At 39.6% G+C, this 16,786-nt stretch overlaps 1 protein-coding gene and 1 long non-coding RNA gene across 12 annotated transcripts in view; one reads left to right on the top strand and one right to left on the bottom strand.

Moving 5' to 3' along the window:
- Nucleotides 1-16,786, top strand: part of nrm (neuromusculin) — a 220,550-nt gene that overhangs the window by 24,139 nt on the left and 179,625 nt on the right. The gene's annotated exons all lie outside the window — the stretch shown is intronic.
- LOC116650694 (uncharacterized) overlaps nt 1-16,786 on the bottom strand; it is a 147,143-nt gene that overhangs the window by 109,749 nt on the left and 20,608 nt on the right. Inside the window, exon 3 of the long non-coding RNA XR_004303741.2 lies at nt 11,494-11,562. This is a non-coding gene — a long non-coding RNA (uncharacterized lncRNA). The remainder of the gene's footprint in view (nt 1-11,493; nt 11,563-16,786) is intronic.

Raw genomic sequence — 16,786 nt, 5'->3', positions numbered from 1 at the left:
TGATTACTTGAGCCTATGCTTACAATATCAAGGAATTGGCATTAGTGAATCGATTTTACGATACCCTGTACTTGCTTGCAGAAGAGACTGTAAACATTGATTCAGACGATCTGTTCGCAAACTTTAACCAAACTAACTACTCTTGCTCTAGATATATTAACCATACAACAATAATGATAATAATATTTATTATATTATTGATGAGTTATTGAAAATGGGCAATAAAATAAAATAGCTATAATGGTAACATGAACTATCTGCAATTCTTTGGGTTCCTCCTTCAAGAAAAAGTTTAAGTTATCTACCTAAAGTTCGTACTCCTTCATTTAAACATATATTTTTGTTAAATAATTGCGATTTTAAATCCTTATTACGCTAGTTTCTTAGCAGAATGTGGTAGGGTTGGGTATCTGGCGGTTCGCCTCAATCTCGTTATTTACTCTCGCAGGCAATCTGAAGTAGCTTGGCATCCACTTTAAGCAAACCCACTTCAATTGCACCTTGTTGGTTCTTCACTTCGCCCATTTTAATTTCATTTTCCTCATTGCATTTTCCTGCTGTGCAAACTTTTGGGCACTCCGACTCCGACTCCGATTGCATCTCGCTCTCTCTTGCTGTACACTGTCCCCTGCATTCCCCAAAACACTGATAAAACACAAACGAGGCAAAAGTTTAATTTTCGTGGTTACTTTGGCTCGAAAACTTGCGGCGTATTTCATTTGTAAATAGCGCAAAATGGCAACAGGATATTGATGCAGCCTGCAACAGCAGCAGCAGCATGAGCATGAGCAGCAGTTGCAGCTGCAGCTGCTGCATCCCTTGGACCATTGTCTGTCTATTGTCTGGCTCTGCTTCGGCTTCTACAGCTAGTTCTTTGGGTCTAATGTGTCCGAACAGTGCTAGTTGGCAACTTTTCATTAAACACACCTTAAGGCAGCGCAAATGGCGCAAACTTTGTCCTGGGACGAGCAGGCCACATGTGTCCTTTCCTTTCGATTCATTTTTGTTTGTTTCTTTTTTCTTTTTTCTACTTTTTTTTTTTTTTGGTTTGTTGCCCCACTAAAGTAACTCAAAAGAAATTCCTTTCTTTACAGCTAGGTATTCGGCAGCCCCCATGTCTCCGGGCCCTCTCTTCTATTTGCCTTTGGCTGGCAGTGCAAATAAAAGCAGGAAATGAAAACTGTATGCCTTCGAGCTTTATACCAAGTTCTTTTGCTCCTGAGGCACTCACAGCCTCGAAATAAGTTAAAGCAGCTAGTATTTAACCCCCGTTGTCCCGCACTGCGTTGAACGTGTCGCCCTTTGTTAGCGTTACATTGCAATCGTGTCACGTCGTCGTCCTTTTCCCTTTGACAGTTCGCAGCGTGCAAAAAATTGCTCTAAATAGCTGCGAATGTTATTACATTGCTGCCTTAGCCAACAGCATGGCCCGTACTTAGGTTTGGCTTTTCCCATACTCTTAGCACTTGCAATTTTCCCATGCATGCGACTTGTAACTGTGGCCGAGTTTCGCTTTCCTTTCAGCCAACTCAATTGCCTTGAAGTGGGCTTTGAAGAAGGCGGCGAAGTCTTTGTACTGCACCATCTTGTATCAATATCTATTTGATTCAATCAGAGCATGCATTCAATTCGAGTTAGGCAATACACGTATATACAATAGTTGTTACTTGTCTGAATGTCTTCGAGCTACTTCCAGGAAATATTGAATCGAATTTCGAAGAAATATTGAGTGTTGAGTAAACTTCTTGTTTCATGGAACTAAAATTTAATGTTTCATTCTTTTTTGTTTTCAATTTAAATTGATTTCTGAATTTACATTTATGTAATATCAAAATTAAATATAGATTGTTTCCCATTTAAACTTTGCCCAGATACCGAATGATTGATAACAGCTTGAAGATTGATTGATGAATTTGATCTAACAACTTGAATGCAATGGCAGTTGGTTCAGAATATTAAATATCTAGAATAATGATTGATGACCTTTTAGAAGATGCCGTCGAGAAAGGTTTTCCCAATTATTTTGTAAGCAGCAAAAGCGCGTTTTCAATCCAATTTGTTGTTCTCATGCACGCCAGCTAGCTGACTTTCATCTGCTAATTACTCATTAACATTGAACAACCAGCTGTCAGAATCTTCAAAGTGCACGTCTAAGCCACCAGATTCAAAGGCCCCCAGAGACAGTCGCAGACAGGCTTACCTTAAAGGTCGGCAGCACCTCTGCCTAATTGAACACACTCCACACTTCACTCGCACACCGAAAACTAACGATAACGAAGCACAGGTTCGCCATGTTCCGTACAATGGACGGGACATTAATAGAGCATTAGCGCTAATAACTCTGATGACATGCAATGTCGGGCAGTAGTCCCCTATACCGCCCCGCTTCCGTTCCCCGCTTCTGTTTCAACGGTCAATAACTATTCAAAGAGCGATTCATCTAGCTGTGTGCCCCATTGGGCAGCAGCACATGCAAAAGAAGAAGCTGCTAGAAGATACTCCCTAAAAATAGAAGCTAAGTAAAAACATGTAGTAAGATTCTAAGGCATTCCAATAAATTGAACCACAATACTTGATTTCTTCGACTCTTTAAGCATTTTTTCTCTTGACTACAATATTTGATTATACCCTATGCACTCAAAGTTCTAAGGGGTATAACAAAAATCTGCTGATAATCGGCTTATAGTTTTCGGTTTGGCCACTTTCTATGGCGCTTCCATAATTTTGCGCACACACGCGTCTTTTGGCGAAGGGAAAGCAAAACGTAAGCGTGTAATCATTATTTTCAATGGTCCAAACAAAGGGCAGAGCGGCGGGGATATGGTGAAATGAAAGCATAAGAAAGCATAATGAACCCTAAATAAAAGTGCGCGCACATCGAAACTTTGGCTTGAACTTTTCCACGCTTAACACTTTTCCGCAACAATTTATCGTTCTTGTCGTTCGGCGGAAGTGTTTGGCATTGCCAAAAGATAATGTTACACAGCTCCCCAAGTAGCTGCAGCAGGAGCAGGAGCAGCAGCAGCAGCAGCCCGGCAAGGACCAAGTTTTTTGAGAGACCCGGCAAATCCTTGGCAGGCCGCCTTAGAGCCTGCCACACACACACACACACACACACACAGCCAGAAAGAAAACTTGCCACGCGGCTTGCATTTCAAACAAAAACTATCGCCAAGTGGTGGGCGCCCAGACAGTGTCTCCTTTTGGGAAATCAGTGGAAAATACGTAAACGAAACCGCCATATTATTTCGACATTGATTGCAAATGGCGCGAATTCCCGTTATGCCGCAATAGCGACAACTTCAAAGCCGAAAGTAATTCGAATTTAATGTGACAATGGATTTCGCTTACTACTTGTCTTTGGGCTGATTATCAGCAAATAGCTGTGTATATGCTAAAACCATCCTGCATGCCAAAGTTTTCCTTTGAAAAGTTGAATATGCCATAATGATTAGTTCCTGAGATTCAAGCTTTTATTTGGGCTTCAACTTTACCTCAATAAATTTAATCAAAATTTTATTCTAGTTCATTGTCAAGTTGTTTAAAAAACTCAAGCAATTCTTTATAATTAAACTTTGCAGTGCATTCAAAAACGGATTTCTTAGACTGTGAATTTGTTTCGATGTTTCCTTATAGTCAAACAGAGTGCTGCTTTAATCAACAGAGCTAAATCCGTTCTTACGCATTATACCAAAATACATTATGCATACGCCCCGTAAAACATAAAATAAATGCACGGTACTTGTGGGCTGTGAGCCGAGACAGAGACAATTGGATTGACTTTGCTATTAAAGCTAAGCTACTTGCTAGGCGTCTGGCATAGAAACTACACGCCCTTGGTGCCATCAAATACACACTCGTTTGCTGCGAGAGAAAAGGACTGAAAACAAGATTTTGACTGCATCAAAATTGAGTTTAAATAAACTGGCAGCCATCGTCTTCAGCACAATCAGAACAAATCAAATATGTAATCGACATGTGGGTTTCTATATGGCAAATGGACTTCCACTCAGTTGGCATGGCGCTACTAATCCGCAAGCTCTTAACCCTCTACTTAAAGCAGTTTCCAGGCGACTTTCTGCCATTTCATTTGCTGTGGCTTTCATGCCAAGAAAGCGTATAAATAAGTAAGCAATGTTTAGGCACTGCTCTACTTTGGCAAGTCGAATATATAATACTCTTGACATGTGTGGGACATGCCTATATTGATTTCTGAGATGATGAAAGATTTTCTATGCACTTGAACTTACATCACGCTTTATACATTGCCTGTGATAAAATTGGAATACCCTTGCGTAGGGTATACATATGCCAGTTTAGGCAGTCTCAAGCAGCCAGCCCCTCCCAGAAGTCATCTAATAAAAGACGCTCGCAATCGCAAGCCATAAATGCTTGGGGGCAACAGGCGGCCAATATGCCATGACTAAAATGGGCGTGGCCCCCAGCCAATTGCAATGGCACACATCGAAGCGGCAACGCGTAAAAGCGTTTATTACTATAAATATTAAAATGGGATTATCAAACAAACGTACTTTAGGTTTTTATTACATTCTGCCAAGGATGCAGCCGGCACTTCAGACTCCCTGCCTCTTCGTGCCATTCTCCAGAGATTAACTGGGCGGGACTGTGGCGGGGCGGGCGGGCGAGGGGTATTGTCCCGAGGCATCTCATTTGCTGCGCTAACTGCAGGGTTGCAATTTCTTGTGTTGACTTTGCCGTCACTTTGACTTTTTGACTACACTGGCACGTAATAGCAAAGTTTTTTATTCGTAACGCCAGAGAATGAGAAAGTGTGAGACAGAGAGAAATGGAGAGAGCGAGAGCGAGAGCGAGAGAGAGATAGAGGGATTTACTTATGAAAAATAAATTTGCGCTTGAGACTACCTTCTCAGCCCCTGTGTAACTAAGCCCCCCGCACGCCGTCCCGCGCTCCTTTGTTAGCTGCTTCTTCGGCGCCTCTTCAATAGTTTCGTTCGCTTGTTATTTATGCTCGCGCGCGCGTTAATCTTCAAATGGCGGCAGCGACCAGTGTTGGAAAGCGGCAAATTTATGTGCATGCCGCGGCGCGAGGTTAAAAATTATGTTGCATACCCCTCCTAACCCCTTACAGGTAATGGGAAAATTTCTATGCCAAGCTGTTTGCTACTCAACTGCAGCACAAAGTGTGATTAAGGTTTTGTACATATTTGAAGTAGGGCAACTGCGGGATGGCTATAGATAAATGGCTAGCTAGATAAATGGGCAGGGAGGGGTAGTAGCAGAGAGAAGGAGAGAGTAGGAGAGACGATGCAAAAGTAGAAAAGATGGATGCTTTAGATATTCGAAGCCATTAAATTGATCAAACCTGCAGCTAATCAAGAGAAATATGTTTGGCCTCATAGAAACTAAGGCAAGAGCTTAAACAAATCTCATATATTGTGTGAAGAATGTTTATTTTTCATTTTGAAATATAATTCTAATTGTAATTAGAAATTTGGAATTCCCTTTTAATGCTCGAGTAAACCTTCATCCAAAATAATGCCGTTTTAAGCAACGCTTTATTTCAAGTTAACCTTTATTTGGTTTTTAACAATGTTTTGCTGTATTTTTATGTGAAGTGCAATTCCCCAAGCAATTAAAGCTACAAAAGGCCACAACAAAATGCCAGTTTATGGCCTAAACAATAAACTCAATTTAAAAGTGAGCCACGTGACACGTAAAGGCTCGATGGCATTTGCCAGGCTGCTAACATATGCAAGCCTCGAAGGACGCATGCCGTTCGCACACGTGTCCTGCTTTAACAGGCGCACCTACACACACACAGACGTAGGGGAACAAATTGAGCTTGACTTAATAATTAAAACAAGGGAAAAAAAGAGAATTTACTTAACCACACAAAGGCGTAGCAACTTGTAGAGACAGAAAGAGAGTCCTAGAGTGGCGCAGTGGAAGGGAGTTAACGTGTGTGTTGACCCAGCATAGATAAAAGATAAAAACACTCGCAGACACCAGAGAAAACCGAAAGAAAAGTTTTTAATTTTAACACATGCGAAAAGTTGCGGGACACGAAAACGTTGAGCGCTAAGCGTCGACAACGACACACGAAATAAACGGAATAACTTATTTTCGTTGGGGAATTAAGGCAATTTGTAGCATACTTTTTGGGGCTTGTTGGCCGCATCGCCGCTGCAGCAGAAGCTTTATGACCGCAGTCAAGCGGCAGCAGCAACAACCAAAACGGACATCACAAATTAATTTCACGTACTCACACGCACACACTTGTACTTGTGTGTGCGTATGAGTAAAACACACTTTTGGGCAATATAATAAAGTTGCCTAGCTATGAGAGTTGGATTCGTACGACAATTAAGTAAGTATGTGGAGCGTGCATTTAAAATTTGACTAGCTGTTCTTTATTTATTAGATAATTAAGAATATGCCATACAATTCCTCAAGACTCTTTTAATTGCTTACAATTTTTTATTATTATTTTGATACCAAAAAAATGTATTGCTTAGCTCAGTTTTGATTAATTTTCATTTATATATATAAAATATTTATACTCTAATTAATATTAAATGGCTTTTTACTAATAATAATTATAATGAACTTACAGTTTCAGTCAAACAAAAGAATTTAATCAAATTCATTAGAAATTGAATTCTGCTCGCCGAATTCTAATTTCCAATTTCAATATTTAATTTAAACGCTGATACTCTTTAATTACTACACTCAAATAGTGAACGGTTTTAGAATAGATTTTAGATTTTAGCCAATTTCTAAAAATTGTCTTCCTTTAACAAAACTTTCCCATATTTAAACTGCCCCGAAAAAATTGTAGAACCGATTTTCTAAAACTTCGAATATTTTTTAAGGTAAAACTAAATGAAAACATGAAATATTTGGATATTTAGATAATAATACAAATAGGTCATGGAATAGTCTGGCGCAGTTACCAAAAGTGTTTCTATTTACTTTGAATTTTTCTTTATTTTCCTTTTCATTTCCTTAGCTAACATTGCCAATGTTGTGTCTTAGTGCAGGGTATTTACAAGCGAGCATGTGTGACTTTATATTTTAGTTTTTCTCACATACTCAACTATTCAAGCAGAGTTTAGCATTTTGGTGGGCAATATGCTTTTGGTCAGGTTTGGCTTAGCTATTTTCTTGGCCGCAAACACTGTGTGCCAAAGTGTGTGCATGTGTGTGTACGTGTGTGGGCTTAGTTTAAAGGCTCGTACTCCAGTGTTTATATTAATAATTTCACATGTGTGTGTGAGTGTGTGTGTGTGTCTGTGTTGTGTGTGCGTGTGACCACCTCATTTTGCTGCTCGTTTTAATTTAAAGCATACATTCAGGCGCACCTATTTACGCCTCAATGCTGCCGTGAGTTTGCAGCATTTTCAATTTCATTTTCCATATCCATATATATACATATATGTATACACATTAAATGCAGGCACTCTAATTTAGTTTACCTGAACATTGCCGCCAGCATTTGAGTTTCGTGTTTGCTGACCATTTAAAGTTAATCATTTTCTTGTGTAAAAATCATTTTAATTGTTGTTCAACACATTAAAAATTTTGTTTCGAAATGTTGTCGCTGCTGCCTTTTTAATGCTGTTGCACCTTTTTCCATTTTCCATGCATCGAAACGAGGCATTGTTATTTTTCTGGTTTTCTTTAATTTATTTCACGATTGAAATCATGTGATAAAATTGTGTGATTAATGGGGCAACAAGATTTATGTTCAAGGTAAGGGTAATTTAATATGAACATAATTTGCCTCGATATAATGTGAATAGATTTTTGATGTTAGATTAGATTTTAGAACATGTGTTCATTGTGGTTAATTAAATGTTATTTAAGGGGAGCCAAAAGGCGACTTTTAAAAGTTAAATTCTTTACAACTGTGTTCTTTCCTGGATAATAGACACATATTTAGAAATTTGTAGAAATATATGTTGATGTTTTAACTGCAAAAGTAAAGCTCACTTATACGAAGGTTTACCTTTTGTAAATCTGCTTAATCTTAAATCGAATTTCTATGTTCCATGTTGAAACGGAAGGGTACTTTACAAGGACAAAGAAGCCTTGCATGCCCATTTATAGCCAGACAGTCAAATGTTTTGTAACCTTCAAAAGCTAACCCTATCCAACACATGGCCATCAAATAATTCCAAACGAACTGAAACGCAAATTTCTTTGATTTGATGAATTTACGAATTGGGCGCGCTTCTATTTTAGTGTATATTGCTAGGGAGCGAACGAAGAGAAGAAATGGGAAGGAAAACCCTAAAAACGAGGCGCAAATGTGCAGCCAAAGCGGACGCTGGCGTACACAGGATATGACTTTGAGCCACATCCGGCACCACATACACACACAGGCAGAAGAAACATGGCCAACGGCCACGCCCCGCTCGTGTTAGGAGGCCAACTAGTTTTGGTGGTGGTGGAAGCAGAAAATTGACTGGCTGCTGCCAGTGCTCAAGGCTATTTAAGCGCTCGTTAGACAAATTCAAATAAAGTAACGACTGCAACAACAACAACAATAACAAAAACAAAACTTGGCTGCTCCTTCGCTTAGGACACACGAAAAACGAGCGGAAATCCTTTTTTTGTTAAAGCCAACTGCGATAGTTGTGCAACGAGGCAATAAAGTTTATTGGATTCCGTTTTTTTTTCAAATGTTTTCTCTTTTTTGCGTGTTATTTTTTAATTTTTGTACTATGCTTTGTAGATGGGAGCCAGATTAATTGAAAGCAAGGACAATATTGAAATTGGTTATTTATACTCTATTTATATTTGAAATAATTAAAGAAATTATAACTAAATAATTATTATTGCTATATTAATTTATTAGTGTCGATAAAGTGCTTTGTATATTTTATCAGAAATTAGAGACAATTTCGTAAGGGTATTTTCTGTTAATAATATTTCCAACGCTTTCTGCAAAGATTGTTTTTAAAAGAAATTACTTTGCTGTTGATTACGGGAATATATATAAATCTTAACGCCCCTCATTCATGGCATGTTCCTACATACCCAATCATCCAATTTTTAATGGTCTGGATGCTTCGCAGATCTGCAATCTTATGTAGTGCTTGGAGGATCGAGGGCTAAAATATTGCACTTATATTTTCCTTACTTGAATTTTGGCAAAAATTAGTTGATGGGACATGCACATTTCTCTGATAGATTCACATTGGAGCTGCCAATACAAAGCAAATGCCAGCCCATGATGGCAGCACTTGAAATAGCAACTGGGTTTTGGCAGAGACACGTGTATATGTTTGCCAGTGCCACAGGTACAAAATGTACACGCCAATAATGGCTCACATGAAGTTTTTCAACATCTGGATTTCGTTTTGTTCAAAGTTTCCTTTTTATTGCTTTTGTGTGCTATCTAATTTGGGGCGCACATGCGAAAATTTGACTGGTAACGCCTAGAAGAACTACACACGAATGTGTGTAGCTAGCCCCCGCTTAGTTTACTGGCGCCACCTGTCGGTTGGTTCCCGTACCCGCAACCGCACCCGCACCCACACAGAAATCGATTCGTTGTACTTTGGGCCATTGCATTGCAGTTGACGCCCACGACAAGTAAAACAAAAGTCTATGTGGGCGGCGTCAAAAGTTTTCCCGTCTGATTTCGGTGCACGCGTGTTTAAGCTTAGCAGCCGCTTTTAGTAGGTGGCCGCAAAGTGGGCGTGCCACTTGGCCAATTTACCAATTTAAGCTGCTTAGCGAAAAGCAGCCAAATAAAAAAAAAAGCGCGTAAGAGATTTCTCTTAAAGTTTATTAAACATTTGTCCGCTTTAATTTTGTTTGCCATGTGGCAGGGGGCGTGGCAGCGGCACAGCTGACAAAACTTTTATTCGGCTTGCCATAAAGGTTTTCAATTATTGCTTTTTAAATTGTTGCCTTGTTTACACAAGTTTCTCCGCACTCGAGTAGCTGGCGACACTTGTGAGACGAGCTGAGAACAAGCAAGGAAAGCAAAAGAAAAGAATTTTTGGCAAATGACAGGAGTAGAAAAAAAATAGAAGAAAGTTTAACAAAGCATTTAATTTTTTTTTCGCTCGCTGGCGCCGTCCTCTTTTCTTGCAGGACCAAAAGTCCTGAGTTCTAAGAATAACGTGGCAAAAAAAAATTACAAAAAATTTCTGCACAATTGTTTGCAGATGATTGACGAACTAGCGAGTGAACGAACATCAGCGTGGAACGAGTTCATTTAACAATTACAATCAGAAGCAAAGTCTACCTTTAGGAAATTATAATCAAAAGAACATATGTTATGGAAATATTTCAATTTGTCTGTGAAAGGACAAATTGGACTCCATTTTGAAATGAAGCGAATTAATAGTTATTATTATTATTAAAAATATTTAAAATATTCTTTCAAGTAACATCTGAATACTATTGAAAAGCAGACAAAATATTTGAAGCAATGTTCGTCTATACTTGGCAGTTTTGTTTGGAACACTTGAGCTGACAAATAGTTCGATGTGAAGGACATAAAAGGCGCCAATTTTGGTGGCCATCGAGGCCAAAATCAAAGAGGAAATCTGTCAATGGCACTCAAAATGGCTGCCCTCGCAATTGTCTTGTTATCTCTGTATTGGTATAGATAGCTGTGTGTGTGCGTGTGTGTGTGTGTGTGCGTTTGTATGTATGTGCGTGTGAACGTCAAACACTTCTTGTTAGCAAGTGTTATGTGCATGTGCTAGATTCTTTCAATTTATCAGCCCCTCCCAACCGCACGAAAAGAGAATTGTTTCGGTTTTGTTTTGTGCTTTGTTGGCATTTTCAGGGGTTTTTCTTTGCCTAAGTTTTTTTCTTTTCTGTACTATTTCTGTTGATTTTTGCGTAATTTTTAGCGGAATTTTCTCCGGAGCTCTGTTTATGTTTGAGTTTCAGCGCCTCGAAGTGTGCTTCAAAACTTGAAGCCTGCCCTTCTTTGGTCACCAGTGTCAATAATCGAGCACTCGCACGTGTCCCGCGGCTTCGTTCGTGCTCTAAATGCCCTGCCAATGGCCAGCAATGGGAGCAGCAGCCACGGCAGTATCGTGCTTGTGGCACATAGCTTCTCTTTTTTAATAGTTGCAATTGCAGTTGAGTGTTGGGGCGTAGCTGTAAGTGCTTCACTTGTATAGCTATCGCTTGGCCGAGCAACGGCTTTGCGCCGCTTGACTCTCGCGGAGATTTTAGCCTGGCCGCTTAGCGGTCAATTGTTTTAGCCCTGCACATTCAAAGAGCTCGGGATATAAAAAAAGAAGTGCAAAAAGCGGGAAATTGACATTTAGAATTTGAACCTTCATACATGTTTATACTCGCATCCAACTAAACGCTTAGTGGAGCTCCATTAAAATTGATTGTTATGTTAATTGTATTTTATATAGTTGAATAAAGAACAAATGGTAAACTGTGTAATAAAAGCTAAGAATAATAATACAATATAAACGTTCCCCGGCAATTTATGAAAATGTGATATATATGTGAATATGTACTTACCCCTAAAAAATGCTGATAAGCCCCCACGACTATATTTATTGCCAGAAAGACCCAATTATATTCACATAACTGAAAAACAAAAAGCAAAAGAAATAGGAAGAGTATCAGAAGAAGGATAGAAGAATAAAATAATGTGGAAAGCATGAGCAAAGATACAGTTTATGAAATACCTTCACAACTTTTCAGTTTATTACTTATAATAAAGGCATGTAAGCCCTAACTGAACTTACTCATCTAACTTGGATTCATGGATTTTTCGCAATTATTAGTGATTTTTTAGAAAGATCTTTGAATATAATTTTTAAAGCTGGTCGAATGACGACTTATCAATCAAAATATCACCTGAAATTATCCCGTGAAAACTGACGAAGTCCCTTTTAGCGTGAAGATAATAAATTTAAAATATACCAAAGCTCTTAAAGATTTGGATATTTGGAAATCAGCTTAACAGTTGGGATACGCAGTTTTGAGCATCAAAATAATAATTAATTGATCTATACATTATAGTCACCCAACATTCTCTAACATTATCATTTCTATTTTCTGTTTATTTAAATGTCTTATTCCAAGTTTACCCCTATATTCATTCGGCCCTGCCGATCAGCCAACCACAAACAATTTTCTACCAACTTTTAGTGCACTTCAAGCGTTTCTAACCACTTAAAGTGCTCTCCTGGGAAACATCTATTCCACAAATTTTCATTCGCGATTGAATATTAATAGGCCATAAACACATATAGACACACACAAACGTACACCCAGACATAAACGTAACCGCTTCATTTATGGTGGGCTCTAAACTATTTCATTTAGACGGCACTAAAAACCAAAGTTTCATGCCGCCAACCCCTGTTGACGGCTGTTCAAATCATTAACATAGCCATATTCACGTTGCGCATACGCCACGTGTGACAGGAGCAAACAATGTGAACGTGTCAATGAAGCGACTGCCTTTTTGCCGCACAACCGCTTAACCAAACGCACGCACACACACACACACACACACACACACACACACACACACACACACACACACACACACACACACAAACACTCAAACACAGAGAGCAATCAATAAACATCAAATGCTGTGTAAATGTCACATGCAATAAAAATCTGTAGGCGCTGAAAACTGGCAGCAAATAGAACCCGAGCCCGAACTAAAACTGAAACAGAATCTGTGACTTGACGAGCACCGTTAAGAGTCTTGTTGGCAGCGACAATCTGTTAACCAACACATATAGAACCCACCGCCCCTTCGGGCATCGAGGCCCCTGGGCACCCACCAATGCCAAGCAGTCATTTGCCTGAAATTGTCGTTCTTCGCATCTAATTGCGAAAATTTTTGGAAACTGTCAAATACTGCAGCAATTGCTAAACCGCAGGCTCTGGTCTCGGTCTGGCTCTGGTCTAGGTAGGAGTTCGCCTGTTCGGTGTCACGCCCACACGTCCTTTGAGCGTTAACTTTATTACGTGTGCGGCTTGCACGCAGGCAGCACGAATATTCGCGACTTTTACTTTTTCGGGGCGCACAGCTACCTATTCCCCTCTCTCTCTCTCTCACACTCATTCTTTCACTCCCTCGCGCTCGGCTCGTTTTGTCTTTGGCTTTCTGTCCGTCAGTTTTTAGCTGGCTGCCATTTTGTAAAGCTTTTACTGCCGCCTTTTAATGGCAGCGGCTTAATGGCTGCTCACAGCGTTCGATTTGCCCGAAATGAAAATAGTTTCGGTTTAGATTTATGTGGCTCACTTTTACGGCTCTCGCTGTTTAGCGTTTTATAGCTTTAAAGCAGCAAATACTCGACCTGAGCCAGGTGCACAATTGCATAATATTTGAGAGCCGATTTAAAAATTGTTATAAATACGTTCGATGCTGTGCGGGCTGCTTGAATAGAGCTATATAGTTTATTTATTTATTGAAAACGAGCTGCAGATAATTATAAATTACGGGCAGCTAAATAAAGCTACGTCAATTAGGATGTTAACTTTAGTATTATATATAATTTCAGCCTTAATCCAATAGTAAAGGGTTTTGAACAAATTTATATATTTTTTTTACTGATGTTTTGATGGTGTTTTCTAATAAGTTCTTCGGATTATACAACAAAAAGTTGGTTAAAACCGGCTGGCTGTTAAAATGCAGTTAGAAAGAGCTATCGTTTTACTGGAGTTTATTTTCGAAAATTGTGCGGCAAATGTTTTATAAAATTATTTAAAAAAGTGATTATCCTCAATAGTTCTGTGGCAAAGTATTGATTTGTCATCTTTAAATAAAGCTGTCGAACTTATAAAGTTACTCAATATATATAAAAGTGGATATTGAACTATTCATGTGCAAGAATTATGAGCAGGTATTTTATATTTCTTTTACTCCTTGTGTAAAGTTTCGTCAAAAATGACAAATAGAATAGACAAAAAATAGTTTAAAACTGACTTCAATTTAGCTGCAGTTTTTTTTTCTCAAAATTAAATGCAAATGTCTCAGTTTAGCAGGACTCAAGCTCTGAGCTAAAGGATTTAGCATTTACCTAAGCTCTGGAGATGCGCGGCGAGATTCAGCTGCCGCCAGAATAGGGTGAAAGGCGAGGTTGCAGCAGGAGCTGCTGGGCTGCCATCCGGGAGCCCGGCACTTGGCATTGGCTTTGGCTTTGGCTTCTACTTTGGTGGCGCGTGTCGTGTCGTGTCATCTAAAACGGAAATGGCAGCCATTACGCAGCAAGGACGACAACTTTGACGTCAGTTGCTGCTGCTGCTGTTGCGCTCTGGCTTACATTTCATCAGCGCTAATGATAAGAAAACAATTCGGCGAAAGAGAAAAAGCTGCGCTGAGAAGTCAAATGGCAACCGAGCGTAGAGAGAGAAGACCCAAAGTCAAGTCAAGGGATGTCCCCAGCTGCTTAGCGCGCATAAATATTGTAATAAGCATGAAAATTACAATTTCAGCTACAGCTTGAAGCTGACGTGTCTGCTGCAACGACAATGCTACTTGCGACTTGCAAGTTTCTACTTGCTGCTTGCCACTTGGCATTGAAACATTTTGTAATTTACATTTAATTAGGGGATTTTGTGCAGCGAAAATTGCAATGCGAAGACAAAGGCCAAGACGTAGACTCAGACGGAGACTGAGACTGAGACTGAGACGGAGACGGAGACTGAGATTCAGATTGAGTCGTGGGACAGGAAGCGTAAGTCGCCCGGATGTCTGGTCCTTTTGTCGGAGGTGTTGCAGTAGCAGCGGCAGCGGAGCGTATTTGCATTGGGCACAGCAGCTCCTGCAAGGGCTTAAAGTCACTCAAAGGATTTGCCAGCGCAACAAGCTGGCAAGCCCCGCCGACTGTGCCCTGTGGCCCGCACCACGTGCCGTATGAGCAACATTTAATTAAGTGACTTTGCGTTGACTTCGTTTTTTTCCTCTTTTTCTACATTTTTTATTTTATTTTTTTATACTGCAGACACCCCAACTGCCTGCTCACCTGCAGTGCGTGTGTATGTGCGCCTGAATGGCGTACCTACTGCCTGGTTATGACTGTAAACAGGAAATTAAGTTCTAAGCCGCATGCCGTCAGCAAAGGGTTAGTTCCTGGGCTGAATGGAAGTGTCGGGGGAGGGGGTCTGGTCCTACGGTCGGTGGAGTTTGTTTCAAAGGTTACAGGCAACATGACTTGTCATGTTAGTTGCATGCTGAAAGCATAATTGAAGGCATTTGGCTGCAGCTTAACTGTATTCATTGTGGCAAATGGAATCAGTATGCGGATTAGGATTAGAATGTGTAATGGGTATTATGGATTTAAGCTACATTTTAATCAAGTTAAGCGTAGTACTAAGCACTAGCAGATTGGTGTATTACAAAGCATACGATATGAAATTATTTATTCGACTAAAAATATAGCCCCGGTTCCTGCGATGCTTGTGTAACAACAAGGTTTATTTGAAACTAAGAACTCGTTGATTTTGAACATCCATTTTCAAAGAAATAATTAGTAAATTGATCAGCTTTTAAGCTTCGAAAATGTATCACAGCCATTCTAATAGATGGGCAGCCGGTTAAAAAGCCAAGCGGTTCTAGCTTAGACCTACAGTTAACACAACTTCCTAAATAATAAGCTGATAATCTCTTGTGCCACTTGGCGCATTCGCAATGCCAAAAATGCCAAACAGGCAGCCAAAAACAATGTTAGCTATGTTCATATAATCGACAAACTCTCCACTTAGCGCTGTCTGGCAGTATAAGCATGCGGCATTTAACCATGAAAATGCCAGAAATATTCAGAAAGGCATACAAAAATACTGATGAGCAAGGGGGAAGCATAGACCGGTATTACGGTATAGGTGGGTTAACAATTTTGGCACAATATTATTAGCAAGTTTACAGATTGTAGCTGCAATCACTACTCAATTATACGCAGTAATTGTTGGACCGGAAAATAGTATCTAAAAGTATCTCAGAGCAGAAACTTTAAAAATTTCTTGAGCTGCAAAACATGCTGGCGGCTGACAGAGATACGAGACTCTTCAAAATATGCGCAACTGTTGCTAAGCAATGTCTTTGAGGTGTATACTCCTGTGTGTGCGAGTGTGTGTGCCAGTGTGTATATGTTTCTGGGTGTGTGTTTGTGTGCCAAAGAATGTTGTAGCTACCGAAAAAGACAAGAACATTGTTGCTAAAATTTCTCGAGTTTTGTGCGTTATGCAAAGTGGCCCCGAAATGAGGCGGCAAGCCTTTGCTGGCTGAGACGGGCTCGAGTTTTTGGGGCACCAGGCTGATCAGCCACACGTTGGGAGCTGTGCAAAGGTGTATGTGGCGACAGTACAGCTTAAATTCACTTTAAATACGCCTTTCTTAAAGATATTTAATTTATGCTTAGCATCTTTTAAAGACGCACACACTTGTTAAGCAAATATTTGTGCACGAAATTTAAGGCTTGTGAAATGTATAAGTCTTGAGCATTATTTACACTCAATTCACCTGCTTCTTGAAACGCTTCAGTAAGATTGGGCTAAAAGAAAATTCACTTTAAATTCATTTCATTGCAGCTCGTAGAGTTGCCTTTTTATTTGGCCAGCTTTCAATTTTGGCCATTGAAAGGCATTTGCCCATCTCATATGGTCGGTTAGACAGAAGATTTTTGCAATCAATTGGAACACAGATGTACAAAGTTTTCCCCCTCAAATAGGCAGGCAACAAAGTATTATTATCAAAATGTGATCAAGTGAGAAACTTATTACAAATTTTATTTACATTTGTATTTTACTTTAAGAGCACTTTGAATATAAATGCCGTTTTTAATAATTC

This window comes from Drosophila virilis, chromosome 3, assembly GCF_030788295.1.
Source record: "Drosophila virilis strain 15010-1051.87 chromosome 3, Dvir_AGI_RSII-ME, whole genome shotgun sequence".
NCBI lineage: Eukaryota > Metazoa > Arthropoda > Insecta > Diptera > Drosophilidae > Drosophila > Drosophila virilis.
Note: the sequence above shows the minus strand (reverse complement) of the source record. Positions and strands in the feature narration are given on the sequence as shown.